Genomic DNA, 14,340 nt, shown 5'->3' with positions numbered 1-14,340 from the left:
TTTCCTAATATCGTGCATCCCTAATACACTGTTATTTTGAATAATAACTACATCCTGAACATAAACAGCCGCTTTATTATCTTTCGAGATCAGCACGGCGTCATGTCAGGTGATCTCTGCTGCCATCCACTGGCCTTATTAGAGAGTTATTTATTATTAGGCAATGCTGATGTCTCAAGACTACCGTCACAGCATTTGCTGCTGTAACTGTTCAGTAACATCTGTATCAATATGCATCATCAAGATGTTCCTTACAATATTCCTTTTTTTTTTTTAGCACTGTCTTTCATTTACTGGTTTAGCAATTAGGATTTAAACATAAGACCTATTGAATTTTACTCAAAGTGAAAGACTAGGTGCTTCTCAAAGACAATAATCCTTAGATTTTTTTTCCCGTCCTTAATAGACGAGGCAAAACTCTGATTCTGAGAACGCATAATAAGCAAGTGTGTGTCACTGCCTCATTGATTGATTGATTTATTGATTAATTGATTGACTGAAGACTGGCCTGTAAATGTTGAATTCATTTATTATATGGCTTTGCATATACAACCTGTTCTACATAAAACATAGTAACATTTCGGCAAAACAGTTTGTAGTTTCTGGCCAAGTTTTAATGTTATTTGATACCAGCATTTATGTGTTTGTGCTTTATATTAATGTAATATGAATTTGCAGTTCAACAAATTTATGACAGACATTGAAAATCTTAATATTTAAAAGCATAATGAGCCATCACTCCATTTGATTGGATACATAACAGGATACATCCTTATAAATTATCTGCCAGAATTTGAAGTAGTCCTACATATTGGTCTTCAGCCGATATGTTCTACTTTGAGCACCTACTGTTTTTGCCACACTTCAGTTGTTTTTAGTGTTACACAGCCTCCAGGTACTGTAGTCTGAACAGAGCACAATGGTTTTATACGGTTTAGATTATATACACTCATTTAAAACTAACAAAAAAACAAAATGTTCAGACTTTTTAGGTAATACCAGCTAATCACTGATAATCAGTTGCTGATGATTGTGGTGATTGGACCAGTTTATCACAAACCCTTAGTGCTGAGGCTTCATTTTAACAGGAAATGGAAAACAATAATAGCCGGCAATAATGATTTACCCTTTAAGAATAACCTGTTAAATGTCCATATTAAATGGCCCACAGGAGAAATGGGAACCATTGACAAGAAGTAATTTTCCGCAATACAGCTCTTGTTTGTATTGTTTATAATACAATGCATAATGTGCCGCATTTGAGTACCTTAGATTTTACCTTTTTATCATTGGAATCAATGTTAAATTCTTTTTTTGCATTATTTATATAACATTTCTTCAGTCTCAGTGAAAGAGGACATACTGTATACAGTATATCTGTGCGTTTAAGTTGTATTCAGTAGTGTATTCATGTTGCTGCCAAGGTCAAGACGCAAGATTATTACCTTCACGCAAAGTCAGTAGGTGACATTAACAATATGTCAGAGAAATTAACAACTCGAAAAGCTTTTTATGACTTATTTACTCAGTACAAGCTGCTGTGGCACTGCAGAGTGCTCGTAACGTATGTGTTTGTGAAATTTAAAGGGAAAATCATTTTTGGAGTTGATGGATTTATTGCCATATTGGAATCACTGACCCTATAAACCAGTTTCATACATGGACTTAAACTCTGTCTAGATGTTTCCGTGACACTTGTTAGTTCATCCACCTCGCATCTCTCACACCGGCTTCAAGGTGCTTGTGGAGCTTCAAAATTGGCGAACTCAACGTCTGCTGGCATGCGCCTGTCAAGCGGGCGGTGAAATCCTCCGTAGTCACTTTTGAGCAAGGATGAAAATCCTCGGCGATATGGATCTTAAGTGGTTCCATCCTCTCTATTTTTACACTGGTGTGATGTTTATGGATCGAGGTCAGAATAACTTAAACTGGCTGCGAGATGGTGCTCATCAACTATCACACTTAGCCGATCTCTGGGGTGATACTTGGCAGCGATAGCTCAGCTGGGAGATGTGTGGGAGACACAGATATGCATGGTTAAAGATTCATTTCTGGTTTTTCAGTTGTGCCCCAGTAACCAGTGCTATTTTCCTTTTGCACATATACTCTTGATGTAACAAAAAAAAATACTGGAGGTGATGTTTCTTTGTAGTTTACTTTGTAGAATTAGAGTAATGTAGTGGGCTGTCTGCCAGTTTGTATTCAAAGTGACTGAAACAAATGAACAACATTAGTGCGTGTGATTCTCTGTGTGCACAAAGAGAAGCTCAGCTTGGTCCTGAAGGATTTATGTTGCTTAGATATAAACCACAGAGTGCTACTACCACAATGCCACTGCAATCCAACAAATCATTAGACACTTGGAATCATTAGTCATTTGTAATGGCCAGGTGTTTGTGTGTGTGTGTGAGAGATAGACAGACTAATCCTGTGTGTACGTAAATGATTGATTGAGTCAGACAGCAGAGGAGAAAAATAGAAAGAGATTGAGATTTGAGAATCCAATACTCGGTCTTAACTGAATGAAAGACGGAGACAAGTGGAGGCAGCGGGAGACGGAGAAAGTGATGGAGAGGAGATTTAAGAGAATTTAGCTCTGTGGATTTAACTTTGTCTCTTTGAATTGTTGGCTTGAAAAATGGAGGCCACTCCAAAGGCTGTGAATCTAGTTTATCATTTACCTGCGAGAGCAACGTATAAACCATCACATGAGAATTGGAAACTTGTTTTCAAAGTTGTATTTTATTTAATTTTTAATTTTGTGTGATTTATATTGATATTATGATTCTGCCTCTGATTGGACTTCAGGAACAGAAACATTATTTGTGTCCTTTATCTGAAATCAAGCTGTGTCAAGCAAAACTATCATAACTGTTTGAGGGAGCATTTGTTTGCATACAGCAAGGTTGTCAAACGTGCGGCCCATGGGTAAGACCAGTAGCTCCAATCTGGCCCCCAGGATGAATTTGTGAGTTCCAGATACCTGTGACTAAATGTTTTCTGCTTTTGTAGATCCACTGTGCTCTGTAACTTGTAATGCACATGTGTAAACTCTTAGGCATACTGTTGTTGAAATTGCACCTATTTTTCTCAAGAAATTTCTGGTTGTTCATAATATGTTTTGTCAAATGATACTTATTATTTCACTGGTCTGGCCCACTTGAGATCATTTTGAACTGTATGTGGCCCTGAAACTAAAAGTACAGTTGTACCCCTGGTATACAGCAACATAGGCATTTAGACTTTGCTTTGTTTATGTTAAAAGTTACACACTACATTTAAAAAAAAAAAGTGACTTAAGAATGTGCATCAAGCCAGATCAAATCATCATATTTTGTTTTCCTCTTCCCATCTACAGTATTATTACAGAGTATGTGTGTGTATATATATATATATATATATGCTTCTTGTAATTTCCTCAGCAGTCCACACAAACCTCCTCTCAGTTAGGTCTGTGCAATCAATCAAAACTTGTGTCTCTATTACGATTAAAAACAATATAACAAAGCGATATTACAAAACGGGGGCTTTTATTCTGAAAATAACACTTCTAAAGTTGTAATGATGTTACTTCCAATCGTCACCCGGCAAAAATAGAATACAGGCATCAAGGGGAATCCCTGGGTTAATCACACAGTGCGAGTAAAGATATAGACAATAGACGATATACAATAACAAGGTATTTCAAGAATAATTCTAAAGGTTAATTCAGAAATTTCATGTTTACGTGCAATGAATTCCATTTATTTTGAGTCATTTAAAATAATCATTATTCCAATTTCGTCCCAAATAATCGTGATTATTATTTTCTCCATAATGGAACAGCCCTATACTGTGATGTGGAGTTTCAGTTGTATGATTTCTAAATGTCACCCTTTTATTTGCTGAATCTTTTTCCATTGATCTTATTTACTTTCACCACTTATCGACACACTGACCTTTCCACCTCTAAAAAAGTGGTGATTTGACATCTCAAGATTTAAAATGTGCATTAAAAGTGGGGTGAACCCACCTTCTGACTCTCTGAGGTCAGGTCACTCACAGCTTTCATTAAAGTGTCAGAATTCCAGATGCTTCCATGCAGGCTATTGATTTTCTAAATAAATAACTACTTAAAAAAAAACAAAAAAACAATAAGGTTATCAGCAAATCTTTCAAAACAAATACTTTCCATTATTATATATAATTCATGATGGCAGTGTGGGTATAATAGAGCTGTGCAGTTCATTGTATCTGGTAGTGAATGTATTATTTACAAAATTGCCCTTTGGGTATATTAAAGTTTACTCTCTACCCTCTATACACAGATATAGTCAGCATGATTATGGCGTCCTGCATCCTTGACACATTAAACTCACTGTCATTTTCCCATGACAACAATACAGTACGTTTTATTGTGGCAGTCTGTTGTACACGTGAACTGACTGGTGAGGTGTGAGATGGTTAAGTTTTAGTTTGTTCTGTTGCTGGGGTTTGTCTTTTGATTTGTGTGTGTAACTGAGGGGATCTGTAGGCAGAGACAAAACAAACAGATGGAATTCAGAGTCTCATGAACATTGACCACCACAAATTTAAATCTGTCTTTGTTTTATTGTGGTTTAAAAACGTATAACATTCCATTCATTCTTCTCCCCACCTGCACAGCTCTCTAACACACATGTACACACACACAGACTGACTAATGTAAAGAGCAGGACATTTTGGCGCAGAAAAGACGGTGCCAAAGTGTCTCTGTTCGTAAATACTCAAGTAGCTTTAGGGGTGGGTCAAAATATCGATTTGGTGATATATCGTTGTCCTTCCCAGTGCGATGCGATGCGATAATCGATACTCTAGGGCAAATTTTTATATTGTAATTAACAAATGAAGGCGTACTAAAGTAAACAGTCCCTAGTCATGAAACTATTTGGATAATCAATCAACAGGTTAAAGTTTTTTCCTTAAGCTGTCTTATTTTTCAGCTCCTTACCTAAGCTGTGAATATTTTCTGCTTCATGTAACAAAGAAATCTTTGGTTTGTGGACATTCGAGAACATCATAATTTCCAAGTTTGGTAAACGGCAATTTTCTGACATTTTACGGGGCCAAACAAATACTAAATTGATCAAAAAAATAGTAGACAGATTAATCGATGATGTAAATAATCATTAGTTGCAGCACTAATGAGCATATATGATGGACTGTTGTACCAGAAGTCACCAAATTTGGACTTTTATGGACAAAAATGTTTCAGTTCTTCCCACTGCTAAAAAAAACCCCTAATCCTAGAGGAAACACTGTACATGAAAATAGCTTTTAATTATAACTATAACATATTAGCAACAAACCGGAGATTAACACAGCAATAATAATTTTATTGCGGAACCATTGAATTTCCCAGGGACCTATACAAAAGTGTGTGACCTCGTCTTGGTTCACATTTTCCTTTACTGCCGTGTGAATGCCCTGCAGTTCATGAAGCCATCTGTGGATCTTAGCGACCTGCTGCTGCTCACTACATTTAGAGACGTCCCCTGTCCCTCTTGTAATAGGACAGAAATGTGTTTTTCGCAGATTTAAATGTGTGTGTAATGTTTGGTGTGTGTGTGTGTGTGTGTCAAACAGCATGTCGTGAGATTCTCCCTTTGTGGACATGACCATTTGAAATGAGATGGTATTATCAGAGTCTTCCAGCTCAAGCTTATCACCCCTCATGTTTTTAGCTGTAATGAGCCTCATCTCATGTCACAGTGGGGACATAGTGGTGTTTAAAACACATGTTGGCCCTGGTCAGACACTGATGTCAACCTGAGGTGATCTGATCACAAGAAGGCAGCTCAAAGTACAGGCGATCCGACCATGTTTATTTACCTGTGTAGTCTAGAGGTTGACCAGTATGGGTTTTATGAGTCTAATGTCAATGCCTATCCTTAGGAACCAGTGTAGCCGATGATGCACTGGTTCACACATGCACTTATGCTCTGCCCCTCCAACGTGCATTTCCTATCTGCAGTGCAGTGCACTTTTATATTTTTTTTAGAATAAAAATAAAGTATAAACCTAATATTACATGCATTAAATGTTGTCAAACTTTAGCGTGAAAAAAGGAAGTTTCATTTAATTTCATTTCATTTTCATTTCTAATGCGGAAGATGACATAAAGTCATCTTTTAAAGTAATTGAATAATCAGCTAATGCTGATCAATTAATTATTTTTTGGTTAATTTTCACATCACCAATTGTTTTTTTACAAAAACATGTATACTAAGGATATATGCAAAGTGAAAACCAAGAATGTTTAATAAGCTCATTATAAACCATAAAGTCCTAGAATGACTGGATGTAGGCTCCCCCTTTTGGATGTAACGTCATAAAAATTAAAATGACTCGTCCTTGAGAAAAATGTGATGATAAAGCCACTGTTGTGTTCACAAACATTTTTAAAACATATCTCGCATTTCATCACATTTTATAATAGGCTGTCGGTTTTATCTTTTTCATGTCTTTTCGTGCACAGTTCATTTGTACGCTTTATTTTTCATTGAGTGCCTTTTTTTTTTATTTCGTTTTTTTTTGGTGTTTTTGAAAGTTCAGTTCTTTTTGATTCCTTTTACCCTGGGGGAAACAAAACTGATAATGTGTGGACTCTCCTGTTAAATTTTCATTACAATGAACCCAAGTGTGATATTACTTTATAATGCATCAGGTTGGAAAGAAGGAAAGGATGTTGTTGGTTTCTATGGAAACGCTGCATGGTTCAGCGATTTCTGTGTTGAGTGATGTTTTTAGGACAAAAATATCAGCGGCTCATACTTAAAAACTGCATTGTTTGGGAATTGGGTGAATCTGGTGTTTGCACTTTTGAGGCAAATTATTACTTTTCAACACAATTGTAGTCTGAAAGGCACTAATACAGGCCAAGGTACTTATTTCTCTGTCTGTGGCAATTATCAGAGGAATATAACAACAGAAGTCCCTGCAGTTTAAGAGACATGAAACAACAAAATCAAAGAAAACAACACCACCCAACCTTTCATATCACACTGTTCAACAGAGCTAAAACTAGATCTAGAGCACTGTCGGGTGCCTGGAAACAGCTATGCAACATGTATTTTTAGTTTTAGTAGAGCAGTGTGTGGTTGATGGAAAACTTGGGAGGGGTCTCCCTGGACATCACAGAGGTTGTAGAAGTGGAAGAGGGTTGTTGAATATTCTGAGAGAATTCCACTCGGACCCAGTGGAATGGACGGTCCAGCACAAGACAGTGACAGAAAAATGTCACTGGTTGGCAGTCTATTCTCATACAAAGCTTGCCGCCCTGTTGAGACTGCTGCTGGATGTCCTCCATTATTGTCCGTTGTGTTGTTGTCGTTGCACCAGTATGACACTACGCTACATATGGCATGACCATTGGGCACAGCCCACACTAAACCTACTCAGCCTGAAGGCACTGTTCTCAGTCAAAAGGCAAGCCTGACCCAGGGCTTTACCATTACATAACAGCATCATACCTTGATGAAAACATGGCATAAAGTAAAAACCAAGAATCTTAAAGCTCCACAGTGTAAAACACTGCTTGTGTCACTACCCCACCCAGATTTAACCCGCACCTCAGATGAGGCTGCAGGGCTTTTCAAAAGGACAACTCTTTATTCCAACATCTCACTACCTCACTCATGTTTGAGCCAGGGTTAATTCCTTCACCTAAACTTCAATCTTTCAACATTAGTTTCAGCCTCACTCAAGTTTCAGAGAACCGGGTATATTTCCTTAACCTAGAGTTTGCCGCTGTCTCGCTTTACTAGCACAGCTGTTATGTTTCTGCCTTCACGCCATCAGCTTTAATGTAAGATACATCACTCACTCACCCACCATACACAGGAAAACAAAACACTGTTATACTGAGAAACGCAGAGGGATTCATACGGAGTCGATGTGCTTCATCAGCAGTGTGGAAAAGGCTAAGACTGTGGAGTGTCAGAACAGCTTTGATAAACTGACAAAGGCACTTGCTTTTCTTAGTCGAGTTCACAAACGCAACAGGAATCTTCTACAAGACGAGACATTCTGTCAGAAACAGTATCGGGCTGGCAAGTCTGTGATTGTGGTGATTCAGCTATTATGCTAAGAATGAGGGGTTGACCACAGTTACTGTATCAGCATGCACCATTAACAGTATGGATCTGACATCTGATTGATATATATCAAATTAATTGACTTTATTAATTAACAGCAAGACCTTTGCCTCTTAGTTGTCTTTGGTAACCACTCTCATGCTTTGTCCTGCCCACATCTAATTGACTAGTAAAAGCCTCTCAACTTTAATGGCAGTTCAGTAAGTTGATGGTGGTTCATTTCCATTATTGGGATAATCGTGAACGTTAACTTGCTGCTGTCCTCCTAGTGATTTATCTCCAAGCACCACAAAGCGGTGTCTGTGTCTTTATTTATTAAAATGTTTTAATCTTTTAATCTTAAGACTGTAATTAATAACAGAGTTAGTCTTTTTACATCACATCTGACAGAGGGAAGGCGGCAACAGCTATACAAGCAAGATTGCAGTGAACTTTAGGTTAAGGAGTTAGCCCTCATTCTCTGAAACATGAGTGAAATATTGTTGTGAGATAACGAAACAAATGTCGAAAGAGAATGGTTTGAATATGGACCTGGCATTTAGAAAGCTCTGCATGCTGACCTGAGGCACTGCGTAAGTATGGGGTAACAACATCATTTTCTTATAAATCTAACTTGATTTAAGAAAACGTGGGAGGCCACAGATAAATCACAGATTATTGTTTAATCAACCATTTCAGGGAGGAGATTCCAGGGATTTAGTATCCTAGGAACTCTGTTTGTTCTGTTGTGGTACGTCGTGCAGGACACCTCAAACAAGCAATCGAACGGTTGCCATAATACTGTCCACTTATATTTTTTAACATTCATTCTTGTCTCACTATGCAGTCCAGTCAGCTCGCTCTCATTAGTTATTGTGTAGTTATATTTATGTAAAATGTTTTATACTTGTGTTTGAAATCAGGAAATACTTTGTTAACCGGAGAACCCAAAGAAAACCATGCACACACGGGGAGAACATGCAAACGCCATGCAGGTCTTGTTGCTAACACCTCAGATTGGCCTCATGATACGTTTCATAACTATAGAGAAATAAAACAGCAACGGGAAAAGTGAAAATGTGAGAGACCTAGACGGGTTAATTGGTGGCAGACTTGGAGAGAAGGTGTAAAAGGTTAGCTGTAACTGGACTCGTTTGAGTTAAGTCGAAGACATTTCACCTCTCACCTTCAGTTTTCTTTAGTCTGGGTTCATGGATGAATGTGACTCCTGGAGGACTCCTGGAGAGCCTTCACAGACGTGTTGTGAACATATTTGTCCCAGCTCAGCACCAAATAAACCACACAGAAGCACAGCAACACACCGGATTACCAAAAAAAAAAAGAGTTCATTTTCATTCATTTGAGAGTCGGCCCCTTTATAACTGTCAATTGGTCTCTTAGTAATTGTTATTTTCATTTCACTTAATGTCGGCGTGCCGGTGCGGCTGAGTCATGACAAAACTCACTCTGAGCTGCTGGCATGCCACCGCAGCTAAGTCCTCAACAGTTTAATCTGCTTAACACATGTTACAGTGGTGTACCAGAAGTACAGATAAGCTGGTTATTTGATGGCAGTATGTGTGCGTGTGCATGTGTGTGTGTAGGTGTTGACTGACATCCGTAGCAACAGGAGCTTGGAAACAGTCAGAAGTATCATGTAGAGTTTGTTTAAGCAGTGAACGCAGTGGGTGGCTCTTGGATAGAAGGAGAACGTGCTGAAGAGACAAAGCATCTTTTGAAAAGTTGAAAGCACCTATTTGTACGTGATTGCTTTAGTGCTGCGTGTATGTGAGACAGTGAAGGAGAGACTGTGTGATTCAGATGGTGTGTGAGGGATTTGTATGGGTGTTACTGTAGGTGTCACAAGTGAAAGTGGTAGTTTTTTTCTTTTTGATTGCTCTCTCTCTTACCCTGTTTTTTTTTTTAACAACTGCTGCAGGAAGTGGACTCAAAAGAAGGACATGAGCCTGCAGGTGGTTGTGAGCAATAGTCGCTAAGTAATAGAAAGATTTTTGCAGGCAGTCGGATGGGCGGTACGAAAATCAAGAGACTAAAGGACAACAAGGGTCACGCAGTGGAACAGGGGAAAATAGACAGACACTAACAATGTTTACAGTACGTGGAAGTTCTTCGTTTCAAAAAGATTTTTTCCGATTGGCATTTACAATTTCATCGTTTACATGGATGCAAAATTAAATGATCCGATCCGTGGTGTGTGTCTAATTCTTTAAATTTTTATATTCTTTATATGAACAATGATCCATATCACAATCGGCATATACCAGCCCTCTCGTTTGGACTGAAATTTGTTTCTGAGTGGGCTGCATCGGATCAGAGTTTTCTGATTGGCATGACATATATTTATTATATTTTAATCCGATTACTTGTTTGCCATGTAAACAGACACTATATGTAAACAAATTTGGCCATAACTGTTAAGTATTGAATTCAGGTGATTCAATCAGGCTTTGATCTAGGCCCCTTATCTTCAATGATGGACAATCTTAACTTAGCGTACCAAGACATTTTGGACAATCCCATGCTTCCAACTTTGAGGCAAAAGTTTGACAAAGATTCCTTTTCTATTCCAACATGACTGTGTCCCAGTGCACAAAGCAACGACTATTGAGACATGGTTTGATGAGCCCTGACCTCAACCCCGACCTCATCGAGCATTTTAGTACGGCATTACAGTCCCTGTTGGTGTAAGGGTCAGGCGTCCCAATACTTTGGTCCATACTGAGTAAATACTGCAGGTGTGGAAAATAAAACACAGGTAAAAGTAATGAAGGCGGGACATTTAATCAAGAGTGTTAGTTTTCAAAATAAGTGAATAGTTTGCAGAAAAACTTGGAAGAATAGGGCAGTTGTGTCATGTGTCGGGCTAACGCCTTGTAGTTGGAGCAGCGTTTTTTTTTTTTTGTGTGTGTGTTTTTCCTGCAGACACATTGACACATTGAAAGCACTCAAAAAGTGTTGCTTCTGTTTCATTTCACCTCGGCTCTATGATTATAACTGTGATGCATTAGTGTGCAGTGTTAGAAAAGTGCTATGGTTGAGAATGTCAAGCCCAGTCTAATCCACTCCTGTCAGATGAAAAAAAAAAAATGATCCACATCCTCGAAGTGATTTGCCAGACCACCAGCACCATTACCTGCAAAAGTGGATTGACAAGATCTGTGCAAGATCTGTCACAAACTTTGTTAATAAGTATACTTGCACATAGGAAATCCTGGCTCTGTTATAGTAGGTATATTGTGAACACCTGTGTATCACATAGACTACACTGGAATTGGTCTAGTAGATTCGTTTGGTCAGCAACCGTGACATAGCAGCAATGTCCACAGTGTAATCATCTGGGGGGAAAACTGTGACAGTTTTTGTTATGTCCTCTTCATGTGTTTGTTTAGACCAATAAATGGCTCATTGTTTTTGTAAGACCCTGACAACAATTCTGAAGCACGAGTGTCACTCAAGTCTGGATCTGTAGTCTCACAGAGACTCGAGAGTTGTTGTTGTTGTTGTTGGTGGAGGAAGATGAAGCAGCAAACATGAATGAGAGTGAGTCCTTGTATGTGGTGATACAGCATTATATGGCACCAGTTTTGGGCATCAACACTCTTGTTCTCCCTCTGTAGATGTGGGTTCCCTGCACCCACAGTAACGACACCAGAGCTTTGCGTCCTTACAGCAGCGGTTAACCCTCCTCGGTCTGTTCTTCATAGTATTGTTTGCTTTTTCTGCCGACTTGTTTTGTTACGTGACGTCACAATTCAGGCATGGGAGACACATGGGTGTTGAATGGGGTGACCCCACTGGCAATAGAAATGTTGTTAATTGCCTTTTTTCACAGGGGTTCACCTGGGTTAAAGAATCCTGTGTGCCTCTGCTAAGTTTACTGTCAAAGAGGCTTCTCTCTTTCTTTCTCTCACTGCCTGTCTCCCACACACACACACACACACACACACACACAGTGGGGTGTGGTTCAGCTGGGTGTTTTTTTTTTTTTGTCGAAACCCTAACCAAGGAGATCTTTTCTGTAGATACTATTCAGAGAGCTGATGTGAATGGTGAACTTTTCAGGCTCGCTAATAGAAAGGGCAAAATAAACTGTGGCCATGAAAAGAGAAGGGGATAGGAAAATAGGAAAGGAAAGCAAGGGGACAGGGTTTGATAAGGTCACATGGCAAACTTTTGTTGCCGTGGCAATGATCGTTCAAACACACCTGGATGAGGAAATGACTGCAGTCGCCCTGACAGGCAGTACCTGTGTGTGCGGTGTGTGTTGGTGTGTGTGCGCAAACGTGGACTGCCTGACAGGAGGCGTATCCTGACCTTAAAAATGACGCGCTACCGCCGTTGACTTTTGGCTAAAAGTTTCACTGAAGTATCTGTGAAACTCTGTCTGCACTGTTTGGATCAGATGGTAAAATCCCTAAAAGCAGGTTTTTGCAGCTGAAATGTCATGTCCTACACCACAAAAGGCGGGAACAAGTTTTAGGAGAATCTGCAAAAGTTTTGGGATGGCTATTTTTTGGAAAACAAAATCTCAAAATACCACACTAGTTTTTTTGTGTGTACAGCTGAAGGTCTTTGCTCACCGGATGTGTTCTGCGCGTTCTTGTGCATGAAGTGGAGGTGCATAAGACAATATCGTGATTGTTGGTTTAAAGAAATTTACATTATCGAGTATTTAAATTACTTCGTAAGGGCAGAAGCCCTCCTTCCTGCCACGCATGTACATGCACAGTTTGAGAACCGTAGACTTAACAATTAAAATCAAAATTTTTAAAGGAATACTGAGATGTTATTTTTTGCCCACATCGCCCACCCCTAGTATGAAGAAGTTACGGAAAACTTTTGTTATTAACGAAGAAGAAGAAAAAGATCGTATCGAGACAGTTTTGATTTTCTTACAGTCCTGAAGATGTCGGGCTGAAAAGAACACAGGCACAGATATGACAAAATATGAGACCAAACCTCATCAAAATTCTGTGTTTAATTGGTTTTTCACTTATCAATTCTTTGTTCTATTGTACCAGTCGCCCTCCTCTCTCTCTTCTCAGTCTCTGTGAGATTTAAACGAGAGAAATGTATTATGGTACTTTTGTAATCCTCTTCCATCTGCAAGGCTTTCAGATTTGAAAGTGAAAAGCCCTTTCTCAATAAATATCACGCTGATTGAAGTGTGCCAGTGTCCTTATGTTAGCTTTGTCCACACCCCTGTGTTCCTTGCCACAGTGGCAAAGATATAGAAGTGAAATCACTTGTAAGTGAAAAAACAAACAGAAATCTGAAATCCGCTCTACCTGGCGTGCAGGATTAAATGTGTCTCTGGGGGTTTCTTATCTACTCCACAGCTGTTTGGATGACACACACACACACACACACATACTGTACACTAGGATTGTTAACAGTTCATACTTAAGCTGATACCTCCGATAACAAACACATGTGCAAAACACATGAACACTGACAAGTAGGCATGTTGTTTTCCAGGGTTTTTAAATTGTTGGGCCTGAACGGAGACAACATTCATAAAACGGGGAATTGACAGAGCAACATATCGCTTCTAAGTCTCTCCCCTTACGGATTTGTCAGATTACTCGTCTGGTTCTGATCAAAGCCTTTCAAGCCCTTCCTCTCGAAAGCGTCTCCCTGAATTCCTTCTGCTAATTTATCCTTTAGAGCAGGAGTGGAGAGGAAGACGGACAGAGACATTTCAGTGATGCTCAGTCATGCCTCAGTCGAAACAGCTTTCATTAGAGAGTTCACATTAGATTACAGCTTCTTTGCATGCGGAAAGAAATTATAAGTCTTACTTTTTTCATTTCTCCCTTTCCTTTTAAAAAATTAGTCATCCCCCCCTCTCTCTCTCTCTCTCTCTCTGCACAGCTCTTCTTGTAGTTGCAAATGAACGTTATGAGTTCTAATATTCCTTGTGCTGACACTTAAATACCTATTGATCACTAACAGAGAGTCAACAGTGGGCTATCAGAATAAAGTGTTACCATGTTTGCTCTATATGTATGAAACACTGTATTGTTCCACCATATTATTCAATGGTAAACCCAAGTGGCTTGATGATATGTGGTATTAATATTTTATGTAGAGCAGATAAACAGTATCCAATCTGTGCTTCCTGTGAAATCTGTTGCCAAACCAAGAAAAAAAGGAAAAAACCCCTATAGGTGGACTTTGTTTTTTTTTCTAATGTAAATTGTCGTTATTTTCCTGTTTATGTAAA

General features: G+C 38.9%; 1 protein-coding gene across 6 annotated transcripts in view; it reads left to right on the top strand.

The window, feature by feature from the left end:
• trpm3 (transient receptor potential cation channel, subfamily M, member 3) overlaps nucleotides 1–14,340 on the top strand; it is a 175,066-nt gene that overhangs the window by 1,093 nt on the left and 159,633 nt on the right. The window lies entirely within an intron of this gene.

The sequence above is a fragment of the Solea senegalensis genome, linkage group LG5 (assembly GCF_019176455.1).
Source record: "Solea senegalensis isolate Sse05_10M linkage group LG5, IFAPA_SoseM_1, whole genome shotgun sequence".
NCBI lineage: Eukaryota > Metazoa > Chordata > Actinopteri > Pleuronectiformes > Soleidae > Solea > Solea senegalensis.
The sequence above is the reverse complement of the archived record's forward strand: the minus strand, read 5'-3'. Positions and strand labels throughout refer to the sequence as shown.